Here is an 11,606-nt window from a genome sequence, read left to right as displayed (position 1 = left end):
CAACTCCATTTATACCCATCCCAACTTATATTGTTATATATTTGAAAAAGCGGACTTCATCAAATTAAAAGGCACTGTTAATAGAATGACAAGCCACAGACTGAGAGAACCCATTTCAAAAAAATCTGACAAAGGACTTGTATCAAGAATATGTAAGGAAATCTAAACACTCAACAATAAGAAAAGGAAGAACCCAATAAAAAAGAGGGCAAAAGATTTGAATAGATTACTCAACAAAGAAGATATTCAGATGGCAAATAAGCATAAGAAAAGATGCTCAAACTCATCTACCATTAGAGAATTGCAAACTAAAACCAGAATGAAATATCACTACACGCCTAGTTGAATGGCTAACATTTAAACAAAATTATGGTAACACCAAGTGCTGATGAAGATGTGGAGCAACTGGAACTCATTTATTTGTGATGGGAATGCAAAGTGATAGAGAAACTTTGGAAAAGTTTGGCACTCATTCCCACTCCTAGGCACTGACCTTCTAGAAATGAACATTTAGGTTAACTCAAAACCAGTATCTGAAAGTTTATAGCAACTTTATTCATAATCACCAAAACTGGAAACATGTCACATGTTCATCAATTAGTGAATGGATAAAAAATTGTGCTACATCCATACAATGAAGTACAATAAAAAGGAATGAACTATTGACTGACATAACAAATGACATGGATGAATCTTAAATGCATATTACTAAGTGGAAGAAGCCAGACCAAAAGGTCTACATATTGCATGATTCCATTAATATGTTCCAGAAAAGGCAAAACCATAGGGATAAAGAACATATCAGTGGTTTCCAGGGGTTGGGAATGGGGAAAGGGGCTTACAACAAAAAGAGCAAACGAGAGGAATAATTAGTGATAAAACTGTTCTGTATGGTACTGGAGTGGCAGAATACATGACTCTATATTTGTCAAAACCCATAGAACTATACACCATAAGAGTGAATTTTACTGTATGTAAATTAGAAATAAAAATCTCTAAACCAACAAACGTATATTTCTCTCGAATGAGCAGAGATTTTTAAAAGGTCATGTTTTGATGAATGTGTGGAGAAATACGCACATGTATACACCACTGATGGGAATGTAATTTATACAACTATATTGAAGACAATTCAACAACCTTCCAGGTACCCTAATAATGCTCTCATCATTCAAACTCAGTAATTCTAATTCTAGAAATTTACTCTAAAGAAATCATTAGAGATGCACATAAAGATTAACGTACATTGATGTTCATTACTTCAATTTTATAGGCAAAACTGGTAATATCCAAAATGTCCAACAGCATGGGATCATCTAAATAAATTGTTAGATCCATATGAAATACTATGTGAGAGCTAATACTGTGTTTTCAAAGAATGCCAATGACATGGAAATATGCTTATTTATTTTCAAATGAACAAAGTTGAAGAACAACATGATATGATGCCAATTTTGTTTTTATATTGTGTTATATGCATTTTTTCTAAAAGTGAAAAAGGAAACACTCTAATTTTATGAGTTACTATTTCCTGGGTTATAAGATTATAGGTATTCTTTACTTTTTAATCTATACCTTTCACTATTTTTTTTTTTAACAATCAGCAATTACTTTTATCATCAAGGAAAAAAACCTGTTCTTTATTTTGAAAAAACAAACAAGCCCAGCCCAATCCAGCCAAGCCCATGATCTTTTCAGTTGCTATCTTCACTCAGAAGGCTACTGTTGTCCCATGGATGCTTGTTGTCCTCTTGCTCCTTCAGGTACTGGACTCATTGCAGATGAACACCTGTCAAAGTGAGAGAGATTGGGAGCATCTCTCCAAGAGCACAAAACCTCTAAGTTAAACTGGCCTAGTCAGCCACAGGCTGATACTGGTACCAATCTCCATGACCCATGTAGAGAACAGATGTCTTTGAAAACTATAATACCCATGTTACAAAGTTGAACATTTCCCCTCTTCTAAATCTCTTCTATGAAAGAATCCTTTATTATCCTTCTCCAAAGCAGCTCTTCCTTTTCTTGTAGATATTCCATCATGCTCTGAGGAATGACAAATAACAGCTAGAATCATTGACCTTTCATTGTACTGTTTCCTTATGCCATATCTGGTGTTTGGGGTTGCCTGTAGCCATTCTGCTTACTGCCTCTGGCCCAGCCAGCCTATTAAAAACAAAAAACTGAGCTGTTTGATACTACTTGTCCTACCTCCTCTGTCCTCACCCCCTTTAACACCCTGTCACTGAACCAGAGTTGTTCTAAGTTGCAAACCTTGTACTGGGATGCTTTTCAAGAAGGGTCAACAAAAATCTCCACAAATGCAGCCCTACCTGAGAAGAGTGGTTGGCAGTGACTCTTACAAGTAGCAACACAAGCAGTGCAGTGCAACAACTTATCTTCCATCCACCTTAAAAAATTATAGGTTTATGAAGCGAGTCTCACTGACTCCTCCACTGAAGTAAAGGATTTTATGACCCCCCCCCCCCCCCTCACTTTTCTCCCTCGTCCATTCCTAAGGGCAGTAAGGAGTTCACTCCCAGTTTCACTCACAAACACCAGGGATCTCAGGTTTGCTTCCTTCATTCAGGTAGGCTTCTAGGTCCAATATCCACTAAAATGTCAAGCATTTGTTATTCCATTATGAGATTTCATAGCCTTCCTCTCTTTCCTCTCTGCCCTCCACTCCTTCTCTCTCCTTATATGGAGAGAGAAAGATAGGTGTCACTTGCAACACTCACTGAGGCTTCATTCATTCATTCACAATAAGGTTCCTCCCAGATGTGGGCTGTCACAGACATGGCCTGGGGTAAGGAAAGGAAAAAACACCTGATGAAACCTATCAGGGTGGGGCAGGAAATGAAAACTGGTTAGTGAGAGTAAGGAGTGCACTAGAAGGACTCTGAAGAAAGGAGACAAAGCTCAGGATAAGGCACCAGAAGGTGTGACGAAGGGTGTCATGAGGAATCACCTTAGGAATGTATTTGAAAGGCACAAGACTTTCCACTTCCCCCATGCCCTATTCTGCCCATCCTCAAGAGAGACAAAAAGTAACCAAGACTCCTGATACTGTTACTATTAACCCATAAGATTTCTGTCCTTAAGACGAATGGATAAAGAAGATGTGGTATAGATATACAATGGACTACTACTCAGCTGCAAAACAGAACAAAATCATTCCATTTGCAATAACATGGATGGACCTTGAGGGAATTATGTTAAGTGAAATAAGCCAGATAGAGAAGGATAATCTGTGTATGACTCCACTCATATGAGGAATTTAAAATTATGGACTAAGAACAGTTTAGTGGATACCAGGGGAAAGGTGGGGTGGGGGGTGGGCACAGAGGGTGAAGCGGTGCACCTACAACACGAATGACAAACATTAATGTACAACTGAAATTTCACAAGATTGTAACCTATCATTAACTCAATAAAAAAAAAAAAGATTTCTGTCTTATATATCATAAATCCTAAGACAAGTCCTAACCTCTGATGACTAAGTCAGAAGGGGGGTTGGGTTGGGGCAGCACTCTTACTGGTTATTTCATAATCAGTTGAGACATCAGGGATAAATCCTGGGGCTAGAGTCCATAGGGTTGCTGGCCTTGGCTACAGCTTCTCCAGTGGCTGCCATTAGATCAGGTAAGAGTAGGTATCAGGCTAATTAACATGAGTATTGCCCAATTGCAGAGGTAACTACGACAAATTCAACCTTAGCATTCATGGCTCTCTGGGTCTTAAGAGATGGGAAGAAGGAGGTTCTAATAAAAGAGAGTGACTTCCAATGACATATACATGGGCCAGAAAAGTACCAGTGGAAGGAGAAAGTCATGGCTTTTGTTTGCTTCCATCAGTGATATTCATGCGGCTGAAGGAAAAAGAAAGAATATGAGCACAGGGGGTTACTTTCAAGTCAATTCACTGCCTTCCTTCCATGAAGCTGGGTTTCTTTGTTGCTGAAACCTAAACTCATCTCTGGTAGCCTGTATTCCAGCATTGGAGACCCAGCAATTTTCGACTGTTGGACACCTAACAGGGCAAGAATTATGCCATATTTTAGGGATTTTTTTTTTTTGCTGTGAACATGGAACACTTTATGGGAAGTAATAGTTCGTATACATACATACAGTACAACTTCTGAAAAAAGAAAGGAGCTGAGAGGGCTAAGCATGAGATTGAAAAGAGCAACCTGTGGTCTGGAGAGTCTCAAGAAAGTGATCCCTCTGTTGAGTCATGCTTTGTGATGCTGAGATGAAAAGAGGCTGCAGTCATCCTCTGCTTCTTTCCTTTTCTTCTCCCTCACATGAAGTCTTCTACCAGCTCCTCCTGAGGAATAAATATAAAGCAGCCCCCACAGGAGGGGTTGGGATGTCTGAGGGCCTGATCACTTAACACGGTGGCTCTAAACCTTTACTGGAATATTGACTCATTTGAAGACATAACAGAAGAAAAATGACTATATGCAATGTCAGAGGGCTCACAGAGACTCTCTTCTAAATTTTACCTTCCGAGTCCAAGGGCCATCTCTCCACATCAATTTCCAGCCCTCCTTCCCAACAGCACAGGAAGCATCTACAATATGGCCAGTAAATTGGATGTATCCTGAACCTAGAATGGCTGACCAGTCTGGTGCTCTTTCAAAGACTTGGAGATGGCCACAGGATTCCATCAGTGCTAAGGGCCAGCAGCTCCCCTAGCTGTCCTTGCCTGGCATTGCTGCTCATTCTCTCACACCTGAAATGTGACAGACCCAAAAGGGATAAATGGCAAGGTGCCAGGCTAGAGCAAACACTCAATAAAGGAGGGAATCATTTCAGCTGGGCTTTCTGCCAGCCAACACCTCAGTGCAATGTACAAACTATAGTTTTTGTATCTCCTAATAATCCCCACCACTACTCTGAGGCTCATACTATCCCACTACATCCTCTTCTCTTGCATCTGCACAGCTGCCATGACCAACCTCCAGATCATTCCTCACTGAAGCCTATCGTACCTGGCCCAGTGTTCATTACCAGCCCAGCATTTGCTGTAATCCTGGGTCACCTCAATATCCATGTAAATGACCATCTGACATCCCAGGTTCCCAGGCATCTTGACCATTCCAGTTTTGAAATCTTAACATTCCCAAATTCACTCTCTGATTACAGGTCTCATCCTGTTTTCCAACTACTCAACACCCATCTTGATCGCACTAAGGCCTCTTTTTATTCACAGACTCTGGGCTCACTTCCAACTTTCTTCCATATAATCTGGATTCTCAAATCCATTTCTGTGTAATTCCTCTCTTGTTAGCTGCCCACTCCTCAATCAAGCTAAGTTACAGGCGACCAAATGTTACTTGTGACAATGGCCCAAGATCACTTCATATTTTCCTGAGTTTCTAATCAAGTTTCAAACTAGATTCTCATTATAAGCTCTCCTGTTAATGGCCCCACTCCAGCCTTTTGGCCTGGATATTCCTGAGAGACTCTGGTTTGTCTTCATAATCCTGTCCCTGGTCAGCTTCCTCTCCATCATCTACCTCTACAATTACAAATCTTCAACACTCTTATCAAGTACTCTCTCTTAACTCCTATCCCTATCTCTATGCTCCAATGAAGAGGTAATTCCTTTCATCTAAGGCTAATCCTCCACTCACGTTCTAGAGCCACAGGTTTCGCCTTCCCACCTCTACCTGCATCATCTTCCAGGATCTCATTTCATCTATCATCTCTCTCTCCCACATCTATAATGACTCCATTCTCAGTTCTTCCTGCCCCACAGCCTGCAAGTATACTCAATTTTCTCTCATATTAAAAGGGAACTTATCTGATTCATTGTAGGGCCCTGATGGAATGGTTAACTTGTATTTTAGTTGTCACATCTTCTGATGGAAAGAAGCTTTCTCATGGAGCAATAATGATTAATCACACTAAATAAGAAAAAGGAAATATGAGCCTTTTGAGTGGTAAACAGAAAGTGGAGGCCTACCTGTCATTGTAGTAAGGGAATATAGCTGAAGTAAAGTTGAAAGGGGAAAACTGTGAATACCAGCCACAGCAGCAAACCCGAGACAGTGAGGATGAAGTTTCTGACCAATGATCACTCTGGTCCTACCCAAGGAGCAACTGGCAGCAATTGTAGCAGCAGCAGCAGCCATGCAACATCTACAAGTAGCCAAGACTAAACTGCAGGCGTAGAGACAGAGTATTTCATGGAAAACACAACATTAAATGACATATACGTGGCACTTGTGCTGCTACTCCCCCTTCTCCCACCCTCAGCAAACATCACTAATTAGTTATAACCCTCTTTCACACTAAGCTGAGACCTAGCTTCAGAATCCTTTTTATAAGACATAATCAAGGCAGGCACTATTAATCAATTGGAGATGGTGTTTGAGATGAAATATATTTGCTATCCTTGCACTACACAGAAAAGTCCTCAGCAAAAGAATTAGAAGATAGGAGTAAGCTTCAGGAGGGAGCATACTGAAGACAGCTTGTTCGTTGTAGGCAACTGGCGGGGACAAGCTGAGCTCATGGAGATCACAGAGCAGGCGCCCAATTAATGTCTGTTGATGATTCATTTTTTCATTCAACAAACATTTAATGAGGCCTACAATGTGCACTGGATTAGGTACTGTGAATACAAAGATGAATAAGGCACCATCCTTGCCCGTAAGGAATTTAGAGTCTGGTAGACGAGAGCCATAGACACGGACAATGATAATACAACCTGATAAGTGCTAGGACACTTAGCAGGTTGTATTATATCCATCCGAGTAGCATTTCTTCAGAAGAGCACAACTCCAGGTTGCTGTTGGATCCATGATGTCCTCCCAGCCACCAGGGCCTGCTGTTGTTTCTGTCATGCGGTGAGTGTCCCAAGAACTAACAATGATAGCTGTAATTTAGAGTGCTTCTAACATACACTTTACAAACATCCTCATGGAAATTCTGAAAATTAATTATCATATTAGATGAGGAAAGTGAGGTTCAATGAGGTTAAGTAACATGCCTTAGATCACACAGCTTAAGCAGTTGAGTCAGGTTTCAAATCCAGTTTTGACCAACTCAAAAGCATTTTTCTACGTTTTTAGGATAACCTTTATTCAGGTGTGACACAACTTTTCACAGCTTTCTATTTGGAAATAAGAGCAAAGGCAACAGATTAGTGACCAGGGCATGGACAAAATTCATCTGGTTTCCCAACCTATTTGGCAAAGAAAAAAAAGAAAGGCAGAGAAGTGAATTCACACTAGCATACCACTGAAAATCCTGAGATCAGTTAGTTTTTCTTTCTTTCTCAAGCTCCAACATCCTCATTGATGATGTAAAAGCACTTCTAGTTTACTATCTCCTTTTAATCCTTGTCATGGTCAATATCATTATCAGTAGCAACTACAGGTGATACAGCATTTAGCATAGTCCAGACCTGTTCTAAGCAATTTATGTAATCCCATTAAATCCTTACACGCCACGCCCCCCACTGCCCCTGCCAATCATTGCAAAAAGATACTATTCCTATTTTACATAAGAGGAAACAAAGTCCCAGAGAGGTGAAAAACCATGCTCAAGACCACACTGGCAAATGGGAGAGCAGATCTGAGCTCAGGGTATCTAGTCCCAAGGCCCAAACTCTCCCAATCTTTCTCCCTACTGCCCTCCAGGATGGCTAGTTACATAAGGTTCACAGAAAATACATAAGGTCAACTTAGAAATAATCTCCCATTAATCAGTCTAGTCAAAGAAAGCCATTTTCTGAATTCCCAGGGTCACTACTCTGAATCTTAAGTGAAGAATTTCCCAAAGAACATTGTGTTTATGTTGCTTTGAGAAAAGAGAAAATAAACAATGGATATGTTTAGATTTTTAATTATTGAATATATTTTTTACTTGGAGCCGTAATCATAGACATTTTTAAACCCCTAAGTAAAATAAAGCAGTTGAGACAATAACAACTAAGGCCATTTCTTCCCTGAGTGGGTTTCAGGTATAAAAGCCTCCACACTTGGAAAAAATACGTTGGGAGACATGACAGTGAGAGCAGGCCTGCTACTGATGAAGACCAGGAATTTAGTAGTACTATAAGAGGTCTGCAGCTATTCAGACGTCTTCCTGAGAATCAACATTTCTTAAACAGCTGCCACCCAAAAATAAACTTGCAAAATCTGTGCAGCCAAGCCCTGGCCAAGAAGGAACCAACAGCAACACCCATTTAAAGAACAAAAGAGGATCTTTCATCAAGGCCAGGGTGGGGTACGGGGAGGTACATTTGCCGAAGTCTGAAAGCCTTGATTTTTCCCTCTCCACTACCTTAATTTTCACGTTCTATTATTTCTGTTTTTATAACCTCTTATTTAAGAGGTTATCTCCTCTACTCCCACTCCTTCTGGCCTTTGATCATTGATCATCTTAACTACTACGGTATCCTTCTAACTGATCTCCCTGTCTAGATTTGAGAATCTTCCAGAACAGATTCCACACTACTGCGAGAGACCATCAAAAGCATCCCCTTCTTAAAACACTCAAAATGAGATCCAAACTTCACGGCATAGTATATAAGGATCTATTCCCAGTCTACATTTCCAAGCTAATTTCATGAACTACTTGTAGCTCCAATTCAACATTCTGTCTCCAATGTCCATGCTTTTGCTTAGAAAGTCTTTCCCTTTGTTTTCTGCCTAGTCAAACTTTAAAATCAACATAAGTAATTTCCTCCAACCTCTGGCATCTCCAGACTCAATCAAATGATTTTACTTCTGAACCCCATAGTGCCTGGTACATACCTCCATTGTAGCGCATACCATACTGTTGTAATTATCTGTGTACATGTCGAACTCTCTCACTAGACTGAGAACTCCTTGAGGGCAGGAACTGTGTCTAATTCGTCTCCATATTCCCATCACCCAGCACAGTGCCTGGCAGCTCAAAAGGCAGCACAGAGAAGAAGCTGAAGGTGCAGGAGAGAGAACAATAAAGCAATATTTTTGAGTTGGGGAACAACAAAGATATGCTGAATGAGTTGAAGCTGTAGAAAAACATATTTCAGCTCAATATTGCAGAGGTCTTGAAAGAAGAAACAAGCTGACGCTGGAAGGAGTTTCCCATCACTAAATGCAGCTACTCAGAGGCTAAAAGACCATTTGTTGGATATATTATAAAAGGACTTGAATTAGGGTCAACTTAAAATAAGCTGTTTTGGATATGAGACTGTTTTTTACTTTTCTGGTGAGGAAGACTGTCGCTTAGCTAACATCTGTGCCAATCTTCCTCTATTTTGTACGTGGGAGGCCACCTCAGCATGGCTTGATAAGCAGTGATAGGTCCACCCTGGGATCTGAACCTGAGAACCCTGGGTCAAGGAAACAGAGCGTGAACTTAACCACTACACCACTGGGCCAGCCCCAATATGAGACTTTTAAGGTCTTTCCATCTTTGAGGTTCTAAATCTACAACCTATGCTATAATGTGCTATAATCAAGATAGCCATCACTCTGAGCCTGTCACACTCATGAGCAAATGGTGGCTCCCAGAGTTGTGGGCAAGAGCTGAGGTCCCATTGCCATCCATACTAGACTGATAACAAACTTATAATATAACCCATTCTCCAGAGGCCTGCTTCCCAGGCCTGAGCCTGGAGCAGGAAATACTTTAAATGCTTTCAAAGACTCCAAGGACCTCCTTACCCACTATCTTCCACAGCCTGCTACCTGAAGCCTTAAATTTTACCTATAAAATAGACACACAGAATCTGTTCTTTCAATTTCACCAGATTTTCATAAGGATAAGAAATAAAACCATGTTTCTGAAAGGCTTCTAAATGATACAGTGCTACACAAATTTAAGGAATTACTATTGCAAATTAAAGTACATGGGAGGAGAGAGATAAACTAAGTATGCTCTGCCATTAATTAGATGAGTTACTTTAGCAAACTTATTCTACCTCTCTAGGATGTCTCAGAGGGTTGTGGTGACGATTAAATGGGAACATGTGAAATACGCACACAACAAAAAGCAGTTTTATTTGACCTGATTGAGACAGAATCTCAAGAATAAATGTGACCTTTAGGGGCCGGCTCCGTGGCCGGGTGGTTAAGTTCGCGCGCTCCTCTGTGGCAGCCCAGGGTTCGGATCCTGGGCGTGGACATGGCACCGCTCGTCAGGCCACGTTGAGGCGGCGTCCCCCATCCCACAACTAGAAGGACCTGCAACTAAGATATACAACTGTGTACAGGGGGGGTTGGGGAGATAAAGCAGAAAAAAAAAAAAAAAAAAAAAGATTGGCAACAGTTGTTAGCCCAGGTGCCAATCTTTAAAAAAAAAAAATGTGACCTTCAAGTACATGTAATCCAACCTCTCGTTCCATGCAGGGAGATCCTCAAATTCCATGCCAAAGTGGTCATACAAGCCACCAGGTATCACTTCTGAGTATTTTCATCTTCGGATAGTTCTTAAATCTGCTTCTTTATTAACTAGAACTGCCTTCAAAAGCAGCAAAAAACAACTATCTCCGACTTCATAAGAGATCTGAAAACAGAACATCAAACCTTCCATTTTGGAGGAGTTGTCTCCCACAATCTAAACAGCTCTAATTCCTATGATGCTTCTCATAGGATCTAAGTTCAAATCCCTCTCTGTATCCTGAACGTTCTCTTCTAGCTCTATCTCAGAGAGTTGCTCTTAAAATTGAAAAATCACCAAGTGGAACAGGATTCTTACCTCTCTGATTCTAAGCTTTTGTAGTAAGAACAAAAAGCTAGCTCTGTATTAGAGGGGTTGAAGGTCTTCAATGGGTACATATCCTGTGAACAACGAGCAGTGAGTCCCCAGAAGCTTGCAGGATGGAGGAAGCACTTCTAAATGGGAAAGGGGAGGATCAAAGGGATGCTGACAGCACTAAAAATAAATGGCTTACTACGTAATTTCTCTAATATTAGCAATCACCTCTGTACTCACACTAAACAGGGATATGGAACATTATAAATAATGCAGGCTCCTAGGGCCATCTGGAAGAAATGGTAATATCATATCCAAAAACTGGATTCTATATAACCTTCTATACTGAAGTCTAGTCCATGCAGATGACATCTTCTGTACTTTCCCCACCAGAATCTCAGTTCCTAAAACATTTGCCTATTTCTTTCAGAAACTATGAAAAAAATATTGAAGAAAATAAGTAGGATACAAACACACACACACATACACAAATACTGAAGACCTGAATAAAAGGAGAAACATACCACATTCATATGTATGAGAAGATTATAAAGATGACAGCTCTCCAAAAATTAATCTATACATTCAATGCCATTCCAATTGCAATTCCAATGGTATTTGTGGTGAGAACTTGACAAGTAGTTTCTAAAGGTCTCCTGGAAGAATAAGTACATGAAAATAAAGAAGTTTAAAAGAAAAAAAAAAAGAATGACAGATTTATCTGACCAAAGTTGTTATTAAAAACTAGGCATGTAGGAAAGGACAGCACCCACACTGTCTAATTACAATGCAAAATCACATATATATATATATATATATATATATATATATATATATATATATGTAGTTCAAACCAAAAACCTCAATATGAAGCATCACAATAAATAACTACTGGTTCAAAAAAAC

The 11,606-nt window shown here is 40.1% G+C and overlaps 1 long non-coding RNA gene across 18 annotated transcripts in view; it reads right to left on the bottom strand.

Moving 5' to 3' along the window:
- Positions 1-534: 534 nt before the first annotated feature.
- The window catches only part of LOC124245782 (uncharacterized), a 76,173-nt gene continuing 65,101 nt past the window's right edge, over positions 535-11,606 (bottom strand). For 11 of the 18 annotated variants that reach the window (XR_006890333.1, XR_006890332.1, XR_006890330.1 and 8 more), the window contains 4 exons: positions 11,225-11,356; positions 8,771-8,934; positions 4,190-7,122; positions 535-2,801 (listed from right to left, as the gene is read on the bottom strand). This is a non-coding gene — a long non-coding RNA (uncharacterized LOC124245782). The remainder of the gene's footprint in view (positions 2,802-4,189; positions 7,123-8,770; positions 8,935-11,224; positions 11,357-11,606) is intronic. The other 7 variants (XR_006890340.1, XR_006890342.1, XR_006890339.1 and 4 more) reach the window with 6 other exon arrangements.

This window comes from Equus quagga, chromosome 10, assembly GCF_021613505.1.
Source record: "Equus quagga isolate Etosha38 chromosome 10, UCLA_HA_Equagga_1.0, whole genome shotgun sequence".
Classification (NCBI taxonomy): domain Eukaryota; kingdom Metazoa; phylum Chordata; class Mammalia; order Perissodactyla; family Equidae; genus Equus; species Equus quagga.
This window is presented reverse-complemented; position numbering and strand designations above follow the sequence as displayed.